General features: G+C 47.5%; 1 protein-coding gene across 1 annotated transcript in view; it reads right to left on the bottom strand.

The window, feature by feature from the left end:
* BID (BH3 interacting domain death agonist) overlaps positions 1 to 18,626 on the bottom strand; it is a 42,736-nt gene extending 24,110 nt beyond the window's left edge. Inside the window, exon 1 of the mRNA XM_035028588.1 lies at positions 18,563 to 18,626. The gene's annotated coding sequence lies outside the window, so the exon portion shown is untranslated. The remainder of the gene's footprint in view (positions 1 to 18,562) is intronic.
* Positions 18,627 to 18,874: the final 248 nt, after the last annotated feature.

Consider the following 18,874-nt stretch of genomic DNA (forward strand, 5'->3'; position numbering starts at 1 on the left):
TTCTCTAGCCCAAAGTGTCAACAGTGCTGAGGTTGAAAATCCTGTTCTACTGTACATATGCCCCAAAATACAATTAATGCCTTATTACTGGACATTTATAGTTCCCATTTTTTCACCATTAAAAACAGGGCTGTGATGAATACGCTGGTGTGGTGTTTTCCTACTAAGTCCAGAATCAAAGGAGATAGATGTGAAAATTCAGCGTACGCACAGGCCTCATGGTGGTCAGAGACAAGAGGGACTGTAGCTCAGCTGGGTCACACAGGCCTCAGGGTCACTGCCACAGTACCCCGGGGACATGTGGCCCAATGGAGGTCTTTAGGAAAGGGGGCTGCACTCCCACACCTGGCTGAGCAGGGCCTTGGGGGGATGCATAAACCTTCAGGGCAGAGTGTCTGCCTGCATCTGGTTTACCTCTGGCTTCACTGCTTTGTTACTCAAGAAGAAACTCAATGAGTCAGCTGTCAGCTGTGAGCAGGACCAGGCATACAGGAGCGAAGACCCACGGAAAACCTCAAGGGCTCAGTGTCATTAATGGCTCCATCCCCGAACCCCAATTCCTAACCAAAGTTGCCATCAAGAAGGAAAACTCAAGCAGCCAAGAACTGATGTCCTCTCCTTTCTGAGATCCAGCAGGAAAATGGCGAGGAAGATGGAAACGGGAAAGAGCAAGCCACTGGCTTCCCCCTGGACAAGGCTTTCCAGTTACCTAGCTTGTTCACAGCCAGTATTTCACCTATGATGGACGCAGCCTGGGACTTGAGATTCTGCACGGCTGGTTTCTAGGAGACCCGCTCTCCCCCACCCTTACCAGTCTAGGATTCTGAGGTGCAGGGAAGGCAAGTATTACTACTCGTAACAAGACCCCGGCAACCACCACATACTGACGACATCGGAACACACCAGCTCCAGTGCCGCCGGGCTCATCTCTGCTTGTGGCTTCTCTCCAGCCTTCATGACATGCCTGTAAAGAAGGCACTTCCACCTCAATTTTCAGAGTCAAGGCTGAGACTGGAGGCTGCCCAGTGAGGGCAGGGAACACAGCACCTGCAGAGCTGCCCAAGGCTGGGGGTGTGGGGCAAGTTGGTGCCCACCCCTGGGCCTGTTTTCCATGAGAAACATAAGCACAGTGGGTACCTGATGTGTGTCTACTCAGACTCCAGTCCCCTTTCCTGAGGCCTGAGAGCCCTACCCTGGACACCAAATGTCCCTGTATTAACTGAAAACCCCAAAGTTCACCAAAAAACAGCCCAACACCATCCCATAAAGTCAGTCAATTTGGGCACTTGGGCCAAAGGGAGGCAGGAGCAAGTATACACAAGTGCCCCGGAAGGACAAAGGTTTTATGAGGACAAAACCTTGGCAGGGCAGGCCTCTCCTTCCCAACATAGATTCACCTGTGTCCCCCCCACCACACTCACCTCCTCACCAACCACCAAGCAGACCTCAAGGTTACTCAACATCGCACAGGGGGGGCATGCTACCATTATGCTGGGAGAACCCAACTCTGCATGACCCCAGCCCATCACTTAACCAGCTGTGTGACTGCGAGTATGGCTTTCATCAATCAACAACCCACGCTGAGCTTATCCAATGTGCAGGCACGGTGCATGCAGCTGGAGGAACAGTGGAAAAATGACCCATTGTGGGCGGCAGGGGGAACACCTGGGTGGCTCAGTCGATGAGCGTCTGCCTTCGGCTCAGGTCATGATCCCAGGGTCCTGGGGTCGAGCCCTGCATCGGGCTCCCTGCTCGATGGGCAGCCTGCTTCTCCCTCTCCACTTATGCTTTCTCTAATGCTCTCGCTCTCTCAAATAAATAAAATCTTTAAAAAAAAAAAAGACCATGGGAAGAGATATCTCTTTATCTATATACAGTCGACCATTGAAAACAGGGGTTAAACTTCGTGGGTCCACTTATACACAGATTTTTTACAGTACTGTAAATGTATTTTCTCTTCCTTATGATTTTCTCAGTAACATTTCCCTTTGTCTAGCTTACTTTATTTTTATTTATTTATTTATTTATTTTTAAAGATTTTATGTATTTGAGAGAGAGAATGAGACAGAGTATGAGAGGGGGGAGGGTCAGAGGGAGAAGCAGACTCCCCGCCGAGCAGGGAGCCTGATGCGGGACCCGATCCCGGGACTCCAGGATCATGACCCGAGCCGAAGGCAGTCGCCCAACTGACTGAGCCACCCAGGCGCCCTTACTTTATTTTTTTAAAGATTTTATTTATTCACTTGAGAGAAAGAGAGCACAAGCAGGGGGGAGAGGCAGAGGGAGAAGCAGACTCCCAGCTGAGCCAAGAGCGGTTAGACCCTGAGATTCCATCCCAGGATCTGGAGATCACAACTTGAGCCAAAGGCAGATGCTTAACCCACTGAGCCACCCAGGTGCCCCTCTCTAGCTTACTTTATTATAAGAATACATATAACCTACAAGATATCTGTTAATTGACCATTTGTGTTATCAGTAAGGCTTCTTGTCAACAGTAGACTATTAGCAGTTAAGTTTCTGAGGAGTCAAAAGTCATATGTAGATTTCTGACCGTGGGGCTGGAAGTAGGGGACTCAGCGCCTCTACCCCCATGTTGTTCAAAGGTCAACTGTGTGTGTGAGATGTTCACCTTAAAAAAATTAAACCGCTTAGGCAAAACCATAGGCAAGTCCTCGGCAAGGAGAACACTTGGAGACGAAAGGGGGAAGCCGGGAGGGCTGTTATAAACAAAAGTCCACTGGAGTAAAAGGGGGGCTCCAAGTATAGTGGCTTCTCACTGGCTGAGTTATGACAGCCTCTTACTGGCTGGGCTCATTTGTCCTCTCATCAGTCCTCCTGCTGGGGCAGTAGAGTTGGGGGGACCCTCGCAAGGTACCCTCTCTTCCTACTAGGTCTGCGCACGATGGCGCCCCCTGCTGGCCTCCTGATTCTATGTTAGTGAGATTTTGCTTTATTTTCACCATATCTATATGTATCTATGTATCTTATGTATCTGTATCTTTTTTATAGCTAAATATATATGAAGATATATCTATTTTTATAGATAGACCCAGGTCTATATACAGTTGACTCTTGAACAACGTGGGGACTGGGGTGGCACTGACGCCTGTGCAGTCAAAAATGCCCATATAACTTTTTTTAAAGATTTACTTATTTATTTGACAGAGACAGACACAGCAAGAGAGGGAACACAAGCAGAGGGAGTGGGAGAGGGAGAAGCAGGCTTCCCGCAGAGCAGGGAGCCCGATGTGGGGCTCGATCCCAGGACCTGGGATCATGACCTGAGCCGAAGGCAGAGGCTTAACGACTGAGCCACCCAAGCGCCCCTGAACTATTAATGTTGATTGAAAGCCTTACTGGGCGCCTGGGTGGCTCAGTTGGTTGGGCGACTGCCTTCGGCTCAGGCCATGATCCTGGAGTCCCTGGATCGAGCCCCGCATCGGGCTCCCTGCTCAGCAGGGAGTCTGCTTCTCCCTCTGACGCTCCCCCCTCTCATGTGCTCTCTCTCATTCTCTCTCTCTCAAATAAATAAATTAAAAAAAAAAAAAAAGAAAGCCTTACTGATAATGTAAACAGATAATTAACACATACTTTGCATGTTATATGTATGATATGTTGTATTCCTATAATAAAGTAAGATAGAGGGGCACCTGAGTGGCTCAGTCGGTTAAGCGTCCAACTCTTGATTTAAGCTCAGGTCATGATCTCAGGATTGAGATCGACCCCGCATCAGGCTCTATGCTGAGCATAGAGTCTGCCTGAGATTCTCTCTCTCCTCTTCCTTTGCCCCTCGCCCCGCTCTCTCTCTCTTGCTTTCTAAAATGAATAAATAAAACCTTTTTAAAATTTTAAAAATTAAAGCTAGAAAAAAAGAAAATGTCATTAAGAAAATCATCAGGAAGATACACTTACAGTACTGCACTGTATTTATCAATGCCTAAGTTTATATATGGAAAAAATCTGCATATAAGTGGACCTGCACAGTTCAAACTCAAAAGTCAGTTGTATATCTGCGAAAATATAGGTATTTTTATGTTTTCCCCAGATTGGGGATCCAGAAGAGAAAGTGCTATCTGGAAAATACAGGGACAGGGAGTTCACTTTTCTGGGCCTTGGTGTCCTCCTCAGAAAAATGGGTTTGGAGAAGGTGGATTTCCTTTCTCTTTTCCTTCTTAAATGAACACATATTAAAGATTTTATTTAACTCATTTAATGGGGGAAACAGTAAAATGTTAAAACCACTCAAAGGAATCAAAGATCCATAGCCACAGGCAATGGGAAAGCTGAAACGAATTTACAAACACACCCCAAACTAGTCAATATCCACAAGGTATTCCACTGGACAGCTCATTTGCATTTCTATTAACAATCATTTGCATTAGTATCAGTTTTCTGCAACTTACAAAGATGTAAAATAACTCAAAGGCAATAAAAGGCAAAGAAAGCCTAAAAGGGTGTACTAGTTTGAACATCCAGGTTGGGTTTTTTCATTTCCCATTTCAAAGTCTTCCACAGTTTTTCCTGACAGTCTTCCTGCCTATGATAATCATCTCAAAGATTATTCTTTGACATTAATAAGGGCTGGTCTCATTCCACAGGCTTGGTAGTTTATATCAGTACAGCAAGGGTGTTCATTAACCAGTTAAACCTGTAAAAGTTTCTTCTGCAAACTTAGAGCCACTCAATATTGAACTACTAAGGCCACAGAATCAACTTCTGACCAGAGACTTTCATAAGGAATCTCGGACTGGACTTTTAAACACCTTAATATTTGAGACCTGAGGGCAGGAAACCAAGCCTAACCAATTCCAGCAGGTTTCATTGGCAGTTCCTATAAATATGAGTGAATTCCTCTATGGAAAGAAAGAAAGCCCAACCTGGGAACAAAGGCTATGCAAAGACACTTGCATTTGGCAGACTCTCAAAGGCAGGCAGAGGAGTGGGAAAGATTTACAGTGAAGAAAAGGAGGGGGCTTCAAGTGTGCCCCAACTGGAGGCTGGTGGTACCCTGGGTGATTGGTTAGGGGTGCATATTTGTTTTTTTCTGGGTGGTCCTAAGTTGGAAGCAGGGACAAATAGTAGGAAACCAGTTATTAATGAAGGCCATTAGGGGCCAATTGTTACAGAAGTTATTTTTAGCTTTCTGGATTGTCACCAGAGACAGACGTCTGATTTCTAGCAGGCTGCCTTCCTGAGCTAGTCATTATGTAAGGAGGGGTTATGGTTTCTTGGGTAGGTTGCTGCAGGTGGTGGGTTCTGCATTTACGTACAGTCTGGCCACTGTCCATTTATATAGTCAGTCTCTTGCCTCTCTTATTCAGGTCCACCAAGTATCTTAAATTCCCTGGAATCAGGAAATGACCTTCCTAACCCCCTGTACAGCTATGGCCCTATCAGCCAGGGGCCGGGCAGAGTTCCTGGCAAGGCTTTGTAAGCACTGGCTCCATAAAGTGAAAAGTGGTTTGTCATTACAGGCGCATCATGCAAAATACGACATTCCAAGGAAGGCCCTGGGTACACTTATCAGCTTGTCCAATTATATCCTGTTTAAAAAAAGGGCAGTATGGCAGTTTTGAGGCCACACACTTGGTTCCTGGACCTGTTTTGAGAGCATAAACAGAACTATGGTTGTATTAATTGCATTATTAACTCAGCTCCACATTCTGTTATGTTCCCTAATTACGTTTCATGCGTGATCAATCATTAACTTTGCCTTTTTACCCCTACTCCCCGTTTACTCATTGATTGTAGAAACCTAATGGTTGGGGGGGCGAGCGCCTGGGTGGCTCAGCCGTTAAGCGTCTGCCTTCGGCTCAGGTCATGATCCCAGGGTCCTGGGATCGAGCCCCGCATTGGGCTCCCTGCTCGGCGGGGAGCCTGCTTCTCCCTCGCTCTCTGCCTGCCGCTCCCCCTTGCTTGTGTGCACACACATGCACACTCTCTAACAAATAAATTAAATAAAAATTAAATAAACCTAATGGGGACCGGATGGTAACACCGGTCTTGATGTACCAGGTCCCAAATAGTGCCTCATTGTTCGGAAGAATGCTTATCTCTAGGTTGTTGAGCCCCACCCCCTTAAGGTTTCAAGAAACCCCTTCCTCTCCTCTCAAATATATAAGCTGTCCCTAGGCTCAGCAGGGTCACTCAGCTTTGGAAATGATCCTGATTTCTCGTTGGATTGCCCTTCTGATAATAAAGATTTCTTTGCTTCAAAGCCGGTATCTCAGACATTAGATTACTGTGTATCCGATATACAGACAAGTCTGAGTTTGGTAACAGTTTCTCAAAAAATTATACACAGAATTACCATATGATTTAATTTATATTATTCTGCTTCTGGGTATATACACAAAGAAAGTGAAAACAGCAATTCAAACAGATATTTGTACACCCATGTTCTAGCTGCACTATTCACAAAAGCTATGCAAATGTCCATAGATGGGTGAATGGATAAACAAAACATGGTTTTATCCATAGAGTGGAATATTTTTTTAAAAGATTTATTTATTTATTTATTTGTCAGAGAGAGAGAGAGAGTGTGTGTGAGCACAAGCGGGGGAGCAGCAGGCAGAGGGAGAAGCAGGCTTCCCACTGAGCAGGGAGCCCGATGTAGGGCTCAATCCCAGGACCCTGAGATCATGACCCAACCTGAAGGCAGATGCTTAAGCAATTGAGCCACCCAGGCGTCCCGATAGAGTGGAATATTAATTTAGCTTCAAAAAGGAAGAACAAGGGGTACCTAGGTCCCTGTTGGTTAAGCGTCTGCCTTCAAAACAGGGAGACTTCACAGGAATTCCAGGGCAGGGGAGAAGGGTACGTGAGTGAGGTGGGGGGCAGGAGGGCAGCAGAGAACTAGATATCATTTTTAAATGTTTCATTTCAGTTTCCCAAAGCAGAGTCTATTAAATTGTTACGGGTTACAGACAGTACAGGCAGCTTAAGGAGTTTCCTCATGTTATCTAGAAAATGGAAATGAAACCTCAGCAATATTCCAAGCAAATCCCCACAGCACAGTTTCCCACACAGGTCTGTTGTGTCCTACAGAAATCGAGCTTGGCAGCCTGCCAGCAGGCCACTTCCATGGCACTGTCAGTCGGTATCCAGAGTAAAAAGTGCCCTGGAAATCCTGACTCCGAGCACTGGTGGTGTCTGAAAGTTGTTGAAGCCATGCTAACTCAGAAGCCTGTTTTTTTAAGTATTACTAGTTTAAGGTACTTGGTATAATCCTTTTCCACAAGGCTCTGATTCTGTCCTTTGTTGGAGATACACACATAAACCACCACCCCCCCCAAATCATCTACAGGTGGCAGAGACTTACTGGTTGTGATTAATTTACTTCTCCAACTGGTAATATAAGAATGGAAGAGAGACAGATTCTCTTTTGGGGTACGATACATAACCATTTCATAACAATTTTCATCACTTTCCCCTGAGAATAAAAACATATTATGGGCAGAAAGGCGAAATTCCCATAAAGGAAACGTTTTCTGAAATATCTGCATTCATAACATTTTATCTGCACAAACGTAACCAAGCCCGAGCAAGCACCTCTTCTGATCCAACAGCTGCTCTTTGCACGCAGCCCTCACAGGAGTGACACTTCAAACAAATCTAATTCATTTTATAGTATTTCTTTTTTTTTTTTTAAAGATTTTATTTATTTATTTGAGACAGAGAGAATGAGAGAGACAGAGAGCACATGAGAGGGGGGAGGGTCAGAGGGAGAAGCAGGCTCCCTGCTGAGCAGGGAGCCTGATGCGGGACTCAATCCCGGGACTCCAGGATCATGACCTGAGCCGAAGGCAGTCGCCCAACCAACTGAGCCACCCAGGAGCCCCAGTATTTCTCTTTTTAGAAGGTGAATGACCTTTGTGATTTACAGGGGCACTCTGAGAAATCTCAATGACTGTTTTAGGCATAACATATTCTGAAAAAATTTTTTTGTCTACATTTAGGGTCCAATTTTTGGAAGGCAACACCAAAAGTGTTGTCTGAGGCCATCTGGCATTTAAGCGAGGATCATGGAATACCTGAGAAACCAGAGCTGTCTGTTAATGAAACTAACAAAACCTTAGTTCTTTCATAAGTGATAAGCCTTTGTTCTTTGTAGGGTTTTTTCCCTTCAAGCAATCAATAATATAATAAAGTTACCATAAAGTATCAAAAATTATTGTTTTACACAATCTCTGCTATCCAGTTGGATTACACGGAAAGTAAAAAATAACCTTTCATTTTGGCAGTAAAGGCATCAATGAGTAAACCAAGAAAGCAAGACCATCAAAATAAGCAAACTTTGCCAAAGCTATGACATATTTCATAGCTTCTTTTCAGACTCAGTCATTTAACAGATCCGCAGAAACATGACAATGTTGTTCTCACGAAAAGTGTTTTATAAAATACAGTATTTTTAAAAGTTCATGTTAACAAGCAATAAGCATCAATATTTTCCAATGAATCAACAAATACTTTAAAAATTTCTCAGTTTTAATTTCAAACACAGAAAATATAATAGATAAACCCACTTAATCAAAAGCTCTTGGGGTCCTCAATAATTTTTATGTGTAAAAGAATCTAGAGACAAAAAAGTGTGAGAAATGCTGCTTTGAGGAAAAAAAAACAAAACCCTTTTGCTTGAAAATTAAAAGCATATACACAGGGGCGCCTGGGTGGCTCAGTCGTTAAGCGTCTGCCTTCGGCTCAGGTCATGATCCCAGGGTCCTGGGATCGAGCCCCACATCGGGCTCCCTACTCAGCGGGAAGCCTGCTTCTCCCTCTCCCTCTCCCCCTGCTTGTGTTCCCTCTTTCGCTGTGTCTCTCTCTGTCAAATAAATAAATAAAAATTAAAAAAAAAAAAAAGCATATACACAAAGTTTTTATCTGCCATTCATATTAAGTATAACTTTTTTTTTTTAAGATTTTATTTTTTTTATTTATTTGAGAGAGAGAGAGACAGCGAGAGCAGGAACACAAGCAAGGGGAGTGGGAGAGGGAGAAGCAGGCTTCCTGCCGAGCAGGGAGCCCGATATGGGACTTGATCCCAGGACCCTGGGATCATGACCTGAGCCGAAGGCAGACGCTTAACGACTGAGCCACCCAGGCACCCTTAAGTATAACTTTTAACCAAACTAATTGACTTGTACTTCCCAGAGAACTAGGGGGTTGAGAGCTGTCACACACGAACATTTTAGCAGACTAGCACAACTCCTGAACACAATACATAACACAACTTTCTATAGCACCCCCCCACACCTTTCATACTTTCTCACATTCATTAATACTAGCCAAAGATAAAGCTTTTTAGTATATTAAAAAAAAAACTTAAAATTATACCTAGTAATCAGTGTTTCAGTATTCTAGGTATACAATGACTACCCATTAATTAGCCCAATTTAATATTATTCCAGGTTTTAGGTTACTTAAGCTTTATCTTCAAATACTGTTAAAATAAAAACACTGTCAGAATTTAACTGAATTTAGTTGAAAACAAATTTACATTTTTTATAACCTTAAACATTATGTAAGAGTAATGGTCTACCTGTACAAGTTTGGGCATGGTGGGAAGGTAAAATAAAATTTATTATATTGATTTACTGAATGCTGTTACTAAACATAATCAGCATTATATCTAATACTAATAAATCAGAGAAAAGCTTTTTTTACACTAAATTATTAATTTATTCTCATTTGTCAAAGACTTAATAATGTAAATCTGCATTCTTAAAAAATGCTTGTTTCTGTAAGAATTTTTTTTAAGTCTAGTGCATTTAAATTATTTGGAGTGCAATTTCCTTGGGGCGCCTGACTGGCTCAGTCAGTGGAGCACGCGACTCTTAATCTTGCAACTGTGGGGTTAAGAGACTGGGGGGGTAGAGATTACCTAAAAAAATAAAATCTTAAAAAAAAAAGTGCGGGGCACCTGGGTGGCTCAGTCGGCTAAGCGGCTGCCCTCGGCTCGGGTCATGATCCCAGGATCCTGGGATCGAGCCCCGCATCGGGCTCCCCGCTCAGCGGGAGGCCTGCTTCTCCCTCTCCCTCTGCCTGCGACTCTGCCTACTTGTGCTGTCTCTCTCTCTCTGTCAAATAAATAAGTAAACTCTTTTAAAAAAAAAAAAAAAAGTACAATTTCCATATTTTCTGGAAATTTTAGAAATACTTGATGTAGGGGCGCCTGGGTGGCTCAGTTGGTTAAGCCACTGCCTTCGGCTCAGGTCATGATCCTGGAGTCCCTGGATCGAGTCCCGCATCGGGCTCCCTGCTCGGCAGGGAGCCTGCTTCTCCCTCTGACCCCTCCCCCCTCTCATGTGCTCTCTCTCTCTCTCTCATTCTGTCTCAAATAAATAAATAAAATCTTTAAAAAAAAAAAAAGAAATACTTGATGTAGACATTTATTCAAGTCCACAAGCTGATCAGAACAGAGTTTCTCCAACTTAAGACACTTTACGGGCGCCTGGGTGGCTCAGATGGTTAAGCGTCTGCCTTCGGCTCAGGTCATGATCTCAGGGTCCTGGGATCGAGTCCCGCATCGGGCTTCCTGCTCCTTGGGAGCCTGCTTCTCCCTCTGCCTCTCTCTCTCTCTCTGTCTCTCATGAATAAATAAATAAAATCTTAAAAAAAAAAAAAAGACACTTTACAACCTAACTCCCCAATAATTAAAGAAATTTGTTTCACATTTATACAATGAGAGGCAAAGGCCTTTCTGAACTACAGACAGAGAGAGCTTGTGGCATCAATTCTACATCAGCTCCAGGTTGAGAGTAAACATAGATACACAAAGACTTAATGATGTCAGAGTTGTTCTTCCTGGTGGACACAAAATTCTGAACCAAACTGAACTCAAGAGACTAAGGACACAGTAAAGTCCAACAATCCAGCCTCTCCGTCATCCCCCATTCAACAGAGAATCCATTTGTCCATGGTGAGACCACAAAGCCAAATCTTTGATCACTGATGCCACCACTGGGAATAACTGATCTGCATGTGCAAACCAGAAACCAAAACAAAACAAAGTCAGGAGAGAGAGGGAGGGAGACACACACACATTTGGCAAAGTCAAGAAACAAGTTCTGCTTAGCTACTGCCTCTGGCAGGTAAGAAAATACCATGTGGTTAAGCGTCTGCCTTCGGCTCAGGTCATGATCCCAGAGTCCTGGGATCGAGCCCCACGTCGGGCTCCCTGCTCAGCGGGAAGCCTGCTTCTCCCTCTCCTACTCCCCCTGCTTGTGTTCCCTCTCTCGCTGTGTCTCTTTCTGTCAAATAAATAAAATCTTAAAAAAAAAAAAAGAAAATACCATGTGAAGGAACCTGGGTAGCTCAGTCGTTAAGTGTCTGCCTTCAGTTCTGGTCATGATCCCAGGGTTCTGGGAACAAGTCCCATGTCAGGCTCCCTGCTCAGCGGAGAGCCTGCTTCTTCCTCTGCCTGCCAATCCCCCTTCTTGTGCTCTCTCAAATAAATAAAATCTTAAAAAAAAAAAAATGAAGAAAGAAAGAAAGAAAAGACTATGTGAATCCACTGGGCATGCTTTTCAGTGGATGACCTCCCAAGCCGCTAAATAAAAGAAAAAAAAAAGTGAAACCATGACTTTTGTACAAATTTAAAATGGACACGTGTCCAAGATTTCATTTAGCTCTCTAATTAATGAACTAATAAGAGGATACAACAGTTTTCTAAACAATGTGGATTTCTAAGGTGCCTGCCAGTTTTCACATCCGCTTTTATGAAAATAAAACCAACAGTGTAGAGCTGTATGAAAAAGTCCTTCCCTTCAAGTGGGGTGAAGTCCAGTTACTTGGGGTGGATAGGGTCAAGGCAGAGCCAGAAAGACAGTCCTAACAACCCTGGGTGGCTCCGACCCAGATTTCCTCCTTTACTCAGTCCCCAACAGGACCTCAACTTCTTCTGACTTCTTCCTTTGGGTTTTGACTCTTACCAGTTTTCCCACGGGCTCTTTCTGACAACTCAAAGCAGGGAGGGTGTTGCCACTCTCACCCAAAACACATTTCTGTAAAAGGTACACTTTCACTCACCCGGCCCAACTGGGTCTACCAGGATTGGAGGAAGCTGGAGTGTAGGATACTGGTTCCTCTCTAAGCTCCCAGCCCCTCATTCTTCCCCACAGACACAGAGGAAAAATCCTTAGAAATTCAAGTGCTCTGATTCTGTTCCCCCACATTTCCATCTCAAAGGCATGGGAACCACTGATCTAACCCAATGGTTTTTAACCCTGGCACACAGGAATCAACTGAGAAGCTTTAAAACATACTGAGTTGACATGATCTGACATGTAGAAAAGCCCAAGGAGTCCACTAAAAAAACTACTGGAACTAATAAGTGAGTTCAGCAAGGCTACAGGACGTAAGTATTGCAAGATCAACTGTACTTCTATACATCAGCAATCAACAACCCAAAAATGAAATTAAGAAAGCAATTACCTTTATAACAGCATCAAGAAAAAGAGAACACTTAGGAATACAGTTAACAAAAGTAGCATAAGATTTGTACACTAAAAACTACAAATACTATTGAAAGAAACTAAAGAGCTAAATAAATAAAGCCATGCGATGCTTACAGATTGGGAGAATTATTATGGTTAAGATGGCAATACTCCCCAAAACCGACCTATAGATTTAATGCAATTCCTCTCTGACTCCCAGCTGGCTTTCCCCCTCCCCCCCCAGAAAGTTACAGATGGCTCCTATAATTCATATGGAAATGCAAGGGGCACAGAACAGGCAATCTTGAAAAAGAACAAGGTGGTGGACTCACACTCCCCAATTTCAAAACTTACTACTAAGCTACAGTAATCAAGACAGTGTGGTATTGCAAAGGATAAACATAAGATGAGTGGACTAGCAATGACAGTCCAGAAATAAACTCGAATATTTATGGTTAATCAATCATTGACAAAGGGGGCGAGACCAGGTAAAAAGTTGTCTTTTTAACAAATGGTGCTGGGCCAACTGGGTATCCACAAGCCCCTACCTCACATCATATACAAAAATTAACTCAAAATAGATCATAGAACTAACCCAAGAGCTAAAACTATAAAATTCTTAGAACGCAGGAATAAAACTTCATGACTGTGGGTCAGGCAATGATTTCTTATGACACCACAAAATTAAGTGATATAAGAAAAAACCAGATAAACTGGACTTCTTGAAAATTAACTCCCGGGAACTGGCTGGCTCAGTGGGTAGAGCATGCAACTCTTGATCTCAGGGTTATAAGTTCAAGCCCCATGTTAGGTGTAGAGATTACTTAAAAATAAAATCTTTTTTTTTTTTTAAGATTTTATTTATTTATTTGATAGAGACAGAGATAGCGAGAGCAGGAACACAAGCAGCGGGAGTGGGAGAGGGTTGTTGAGGAGAGAGGCGAGCACAAAGGCTGAGCTAGACATTCTGGAGTAGCCTCTGGGATGCCTGTCCTTAAGGCTTGCTGTCACCCAATCCCAGGGGCCTGCCAGCCCGCCAGCCCACTGACCTCACAACCCTAACCCTACCCTCTCTCCAGGACAGGGTGAGGAAATACCTGCTGGAAAGTTGAGAAGAGGTTCCAGTCAAGAGCCCTTTACCTCCTCTACGATAGCAGGGCCTGCCTTGATTCCAGGGTCAAGGGGGTGCTGAGCCTCTGCCCTCTCCCCACCCCTGTTACCATACATAGAGATGTCTGGGCCCAGAAGAAAGTGGAGGGACAGTCCCAAACACAGTGCCCTCCCTCACCAAAAGTCAGCACCTAAAGCTCAGGATTTCCCAGAGGCTGCGGCCTCCTTTCTGTCTCCAAGGAGCTGCCTGCCGGTGCAGAAGCCCCTCCCAGCCCTTCCCATACGGATCTGACTTCCCAGATGGTGATCCATTATAAGTAACACCCTCGCTAATGCTGAGAGGGGCTGCTGGTGCTGTGACTCATTTACCCGGCTGGCTTTCTCCCAAACTGAGGCACACAAATGCCTCGGACCTCAGGCCTGGTTTACTACTCAGGGGACCAGAGTTACTCAGCCCCAGGTCACTCTCCGGCATTTACTCCCAGGTGGGAACCCTACACCACCTCCCACAGCCTTCCTGACTCAGACCCTATCCCCCGCCCCCCATCTACTACCTCCTCCTCTGCTCCCTTACTCCTGTCATGTCTCCTGCTGTCCCCAAGCCCTAACTGAACACTAGTCCCCCAGATTTCAGCTGGCTCTCCCTGGAAAGACAGATGAAAACCCCAGAAAAGCCCCAAACTCCCTAAGTCCCTGGGGCTCAGCAGCATTTAAGAGGCTCACGCATTCCCAGCCCACAGAGGGATCCTTTAAAGAGGGATAGATACCCGGGTCACAGCTGGCTCTCAACCTGCCATGTGACCTCCCTTTCCCTATTTGTAAAGAGGGCACTCCCTGCCTTATGAGATTCTTACCCTTCACTTTGGCTTGGCCGGGGAGGGGTATGGGGGGGGTGGCGGTGCGCATGAGAGTGTGGAGATCCAAGCAGAAGCTCCTGGGACGTGGCCCAGTCCTGGACCCAGGGCTGTGACCATCCAAACACTTGTCTAAATATGAGCATATACATGAGAAACACCCCACCACTGATGTTTCACATCTGCAGAATTTCACAGAATTCGCTTGAGAATTAAAATGAGATAGTTATGCAAATGAAAGCAACTACAGATGCACAGATGCCCACTGACAGAAAAACAGCAACACCATTGCTGGCCTCAGATAAAAGCTCAGACAGCCCCACCACCACCACTACATTACATTTGGCACTCCAAAAACTGGCCGGCCCCTGACCGAGGCCACAGCACTCACTTTCCTAACTCTGAAGAAAGGCACTTTGTTGAGCACAGGAGTGTATCAGCAACTGCAGACCTGCCCCACTGGTCAGCACAGACAGCAGCATGGCAGGAGCTTATTCAGTGCGGGCTTGGGAGCCCGTTCAGATCAGGCAGAAGCCCAGGCACGAAGCTCTGCCAGGATCTCCATGGTGATCCCGACACCCTGGACCCAGAAGGCACACCTCTCTTCACATGTGGCAGCCCCACTTCCGTGCAGCCCACATCCTTCCACGAGGGCAGCCGGTCTACCAGGCCACACGGGGCAGTTTCAGTCCAGCCACTCTGGGTGTCTGAACGTAACCAGTCCCCTTTTAAACCTGGTCTGTGACTCAGAGAGGGTGATAAAACTCCACCGCCTGGCACCCATCTCCAACACCCAACACCAAGCTGATAGGATTACCAACGGGAGAGGTTAGTTTAAAACAAACCACTTCCTCATTTTCTAAGCTGGTGGCTTCTAGAACCCTGGACACAAAAAGCCAACCACGATTTCCATTCGATGGTTGCTTTATGGTTCATCCAGATCATCAAGTCTGCCTTTCATTTGAAACTCCCCCATTTTGACCTCTGCAGGCATAAAGAGAAGAGGAGGGGAAGGTGGGGAAAGGCCTGAACCCCAGAGATGGGAGGCTGGGGAACCTGCTGGGCAAAATCCCACCCAGAGGGTCCACGGCACTGCTCCCTGAAGCTTCATCCTGCCCCACGCACATCAGTAGCTGCCTGCAGGGGAGGGGAGTCCACAGAAAGGCCACGGCCATTCTCTCTGCTCCTCGCCCCTTCACGTCTAACCAGTGTAGAGGTGCAGAGGTAGATGGGCCAAATTTGGAAAATGGACTAGTGAGTAGCCTGGAAATCCAGGCAGTGTAATATAATACTGAGAGCTGGAACTCTACGGTCTGACTCCCTCAGTTGTGACCGTGGGCAAGTTACTCAATGCTCCCCCATCTGAAGAATAAGGATGATAACCTTGCTTCTGATTATTTTGATGTCCAAATGAGCTAACTAATACACAAAAAGTTCTTTACGTGTGTATCTGGCCCACAGTGAGCTCTGTATGTTATCACCATCCTCAATTAGCTATCTTTTTCAGACCCCTCAGTGGCTTTGGGCAAGGACAGGTATGGTCTGGGGGGTGGCCAGCCAGGTGGGGCAGCCAAGGTGCTGCTAATGGGATCCTATGCATAGGAGGCCCAGGAGGGTAGATAGCTGGCCCCAGGGGGCATCCAGGGTGGCAATGCCCTCCAAAGCCCCAGACTGACAAATGGTCACCAGAGGTACAACCACAGAAAGGACTTCCAATGGCCACAGCTCTAGAGTGAGTCTTCTCAGGAGCTCGGAATCCAGAGCCAGCATCCTGGGTACTACCACCAAGGAACACACAGTCCTTGATCATGATGGTGACCTCCTGTCACAGTCCCTTGCACTAGAGAAAAAGAGAACAGCTCAAATGTCATTCACTGTCCTTCTCAAGCCAAGACTCCTGCCCTGGAAGACTCCATCATCTCATATCTTGCTCCTCCATGTGGCCTCAGCACTCCTGACAGGCCGTTCTCGTTTGCCAATGAGTGAAACCTGCAGTTCCTCCAATGAGTCTCCCCAGGTTGGCTAAGGCTGTGAGCTTCCCTGGGCGAGGCCTCGGAGGAGGGCATGCAATGCCCCTTCCCACCTAGAGACACCTCTTCCCTGCCTAGGCACCCCTCCCCCAGCATTCCTGCACTGCCCTGAGTGCACTTTCCCACCTTATCCAACTGGCAAGATCCTATTCATTCTTCAGAGTCCCCTTCAGATGGCCTAACCTCCTCAGACAAAACAAACAGCAGCCCACCCCATGTTCCCAAAGCTCTTTGCAACAAACACACTAAAGCCTACGTCCTGATGTATGACAGTAGCCAGTTTGTCTCCATTCCCATGAGACAGCACCCTGTCCCTCATGAACCACACCACATGGGCACTGGGCACCTCAGTACTCAAGGAAGCCCATGAGAAGGCTGCCTTTAAACTCCACTTATGAAGTGCCTCACAAGGCCTCCTGTGGGCGCTGACCCTGTACCTCTTCTCTCCCTGGGCAGGAGGGACAGAACACACACATGCCCGGCAGCAATGAAAGGCTTGACATCTATCCTCTTCCCAAACAAGGCCTTACTAGAGCTCTGCCCACCTGAACTTTTAAAACCAGAAGTCCCTTTCCCATTTTCCTTCTGGCTCCAAAACCAGACTATCTTCCAGGAACAGTCACTGATAACTTCCAGTGGACACTCAGGGCCCTGGTTCAAGGTCTGTCTCAAGATGGCACAGACCAGGGGCGCCTGGGTGGCTCAGTCGGTTGAGTGTCTGCCTTTGGCTCAGGTTGTGGGATGGAGCCCCCACTTCCAGCTCCCTGCTCAGTGGGGAGCCTGCTTCTCCCTCTCCCTCTGCTGCTCCCCCTGCTTGTGCTTACACCCAAGCGCTCACACTCTCTGTCAAATAAATAAATAAAATCTTAAAAAAAAAAAAAAAGGCAGAGACCAAGGCCCAGGAGAGCCTTCCCCAACTCAGAGCCTGCCACTTGCCCCAGTGGGTGGAGATGCAATGTGGACAAACCACATCCTTCAGCAGCTTCCCCAGCTCCCTTCTATAGAAAGAGACCAGCTGAGATGCCACCAAGTGAGGCTTGGGCAGACAGATAAGATTTGCAGGAAGGGCAGGCAGGCTTGGCAGTGGAATTAGGCAGTGGAATTAGGTAGTTGCCTGTAAATGTGGGGGCGCTTTGTGCTGGGTTTCTCACCTGCTCCTCAACCCTTTCCAGACCAATCCAATCCCAGAAGGCCTTACCTGTGTTCCTCAAGCTCATCCCCCACTGTCACCACCACTGTCCCTCCGCGACCCCAGCAAAATCCCTGCCAGCCCAGCCACTTTGTAGCTGAGGGCTTTAGGGCTCTCCCAGGGTCCCCTGGGGTCACAAAGTCATTCAACAAACTGACTTCTACCACCAGCCAGTATATGCATGTAATTTCTAACAGTTCTAAGACGGGCTCTCTGGCCACACTGAGGCAGGGGAAGTAGGGAAAAGTGCCCGAGACCAGAGTCCAAGGTCTGCGTCTGGATTTAGGTTCTGGATCTGGTGCTGGACAGATGTGTGACCTGAACTCGTCCCTTCCCGTCGGTTTTTTCCTCTCAGAGGTTGGACCGGCAGCCGCTAGTCTCACCGTCTTAAGTCCTCAACTCACCACCCCCGCCACCGCACCCCGGCCGAGGCCCCACAAGCCGCCGGCCAAACCCGAAGACTCGCTCGGAGAGGAGACAATAAAGCCATCTCTAGCCTACCCAAGGAGAGGGCCGCTCCGGCCATTAGCCACTGGAGAGAATCCGAGGGCCGCGCGCGGGCCCCGCTCCGGCTCCCCAGGGTCCCCCTGTGTCCCCCTTCCTCCGGGGGGGGAAGCCCTTCCGGCGGTGTCCCGGTCGCGAGGACCCAAGGAGGGGCCCAGGCGGACGGGAGGCGGGGTGAAAGGCTGCCTCGACGCCGGGGGCCGAGGGCCGGCAGGCTCTAACCGCAGGGGCCCACGGGGCGCTCCGGGCGGGGTGGCACCTGGCGGCGTCGCCTCCCCTCCCGCCCTCCGGCTCCCACCCCCGGGCGCAGGCGGTCTGGGACTGTGTCTGGGAGGGTCGGGCCGCCGGCGAGCACTGAGCCATCCCGTCGCCCGGCAAGCAGGGGCTCCTAAGCTTGCAGCTCAGCGCAGACGGCCGCGCGGGGTAGCGGGGCTTACTCACCCACCCAGCGGCCGTGGCAGCAGGTCGAGAGGCTGGCAGGGGGGCGGGGGGCCGGGGGCCGGGGGCCGGGAGCCGCGCTAGGCGAGCCAGCGGCAAAGTCCCCGGGGCGCGCAGTACGCAGCCGCCGCTCTCCCACTTCCTTTATTTCCCGCCCGCCACGGCCGACCCCGCCCCCGGCCCGCCCCCCGCCGGCGCCTACTGGGAAACCCCCACGCGCGGTGCGGGAGCCCGGTCCCTAGAGCCCGGCTGGAGACCGCGACTCCCGCCTGGCAGATCAGCCGCGGATACCGTGGACTTCCACCCTCAGACAGT

This window comes from Mirounga leonina, unplaced genomic scaffold (assembly GCF_011800145.1).
Source record: "Mirounga leonina isolate KUSES-001 unplaced genomic scaffold, KU_Mleo_1.0 Mir_201, whole genome shotgun sequence".
In the NCBI taxonomy this organism is placed as follows: Eukaryota; Metazoa; Chordata; class Mammalia; order Carnivora; family Phocidae; genus Mirounga; species Mirounga leonina.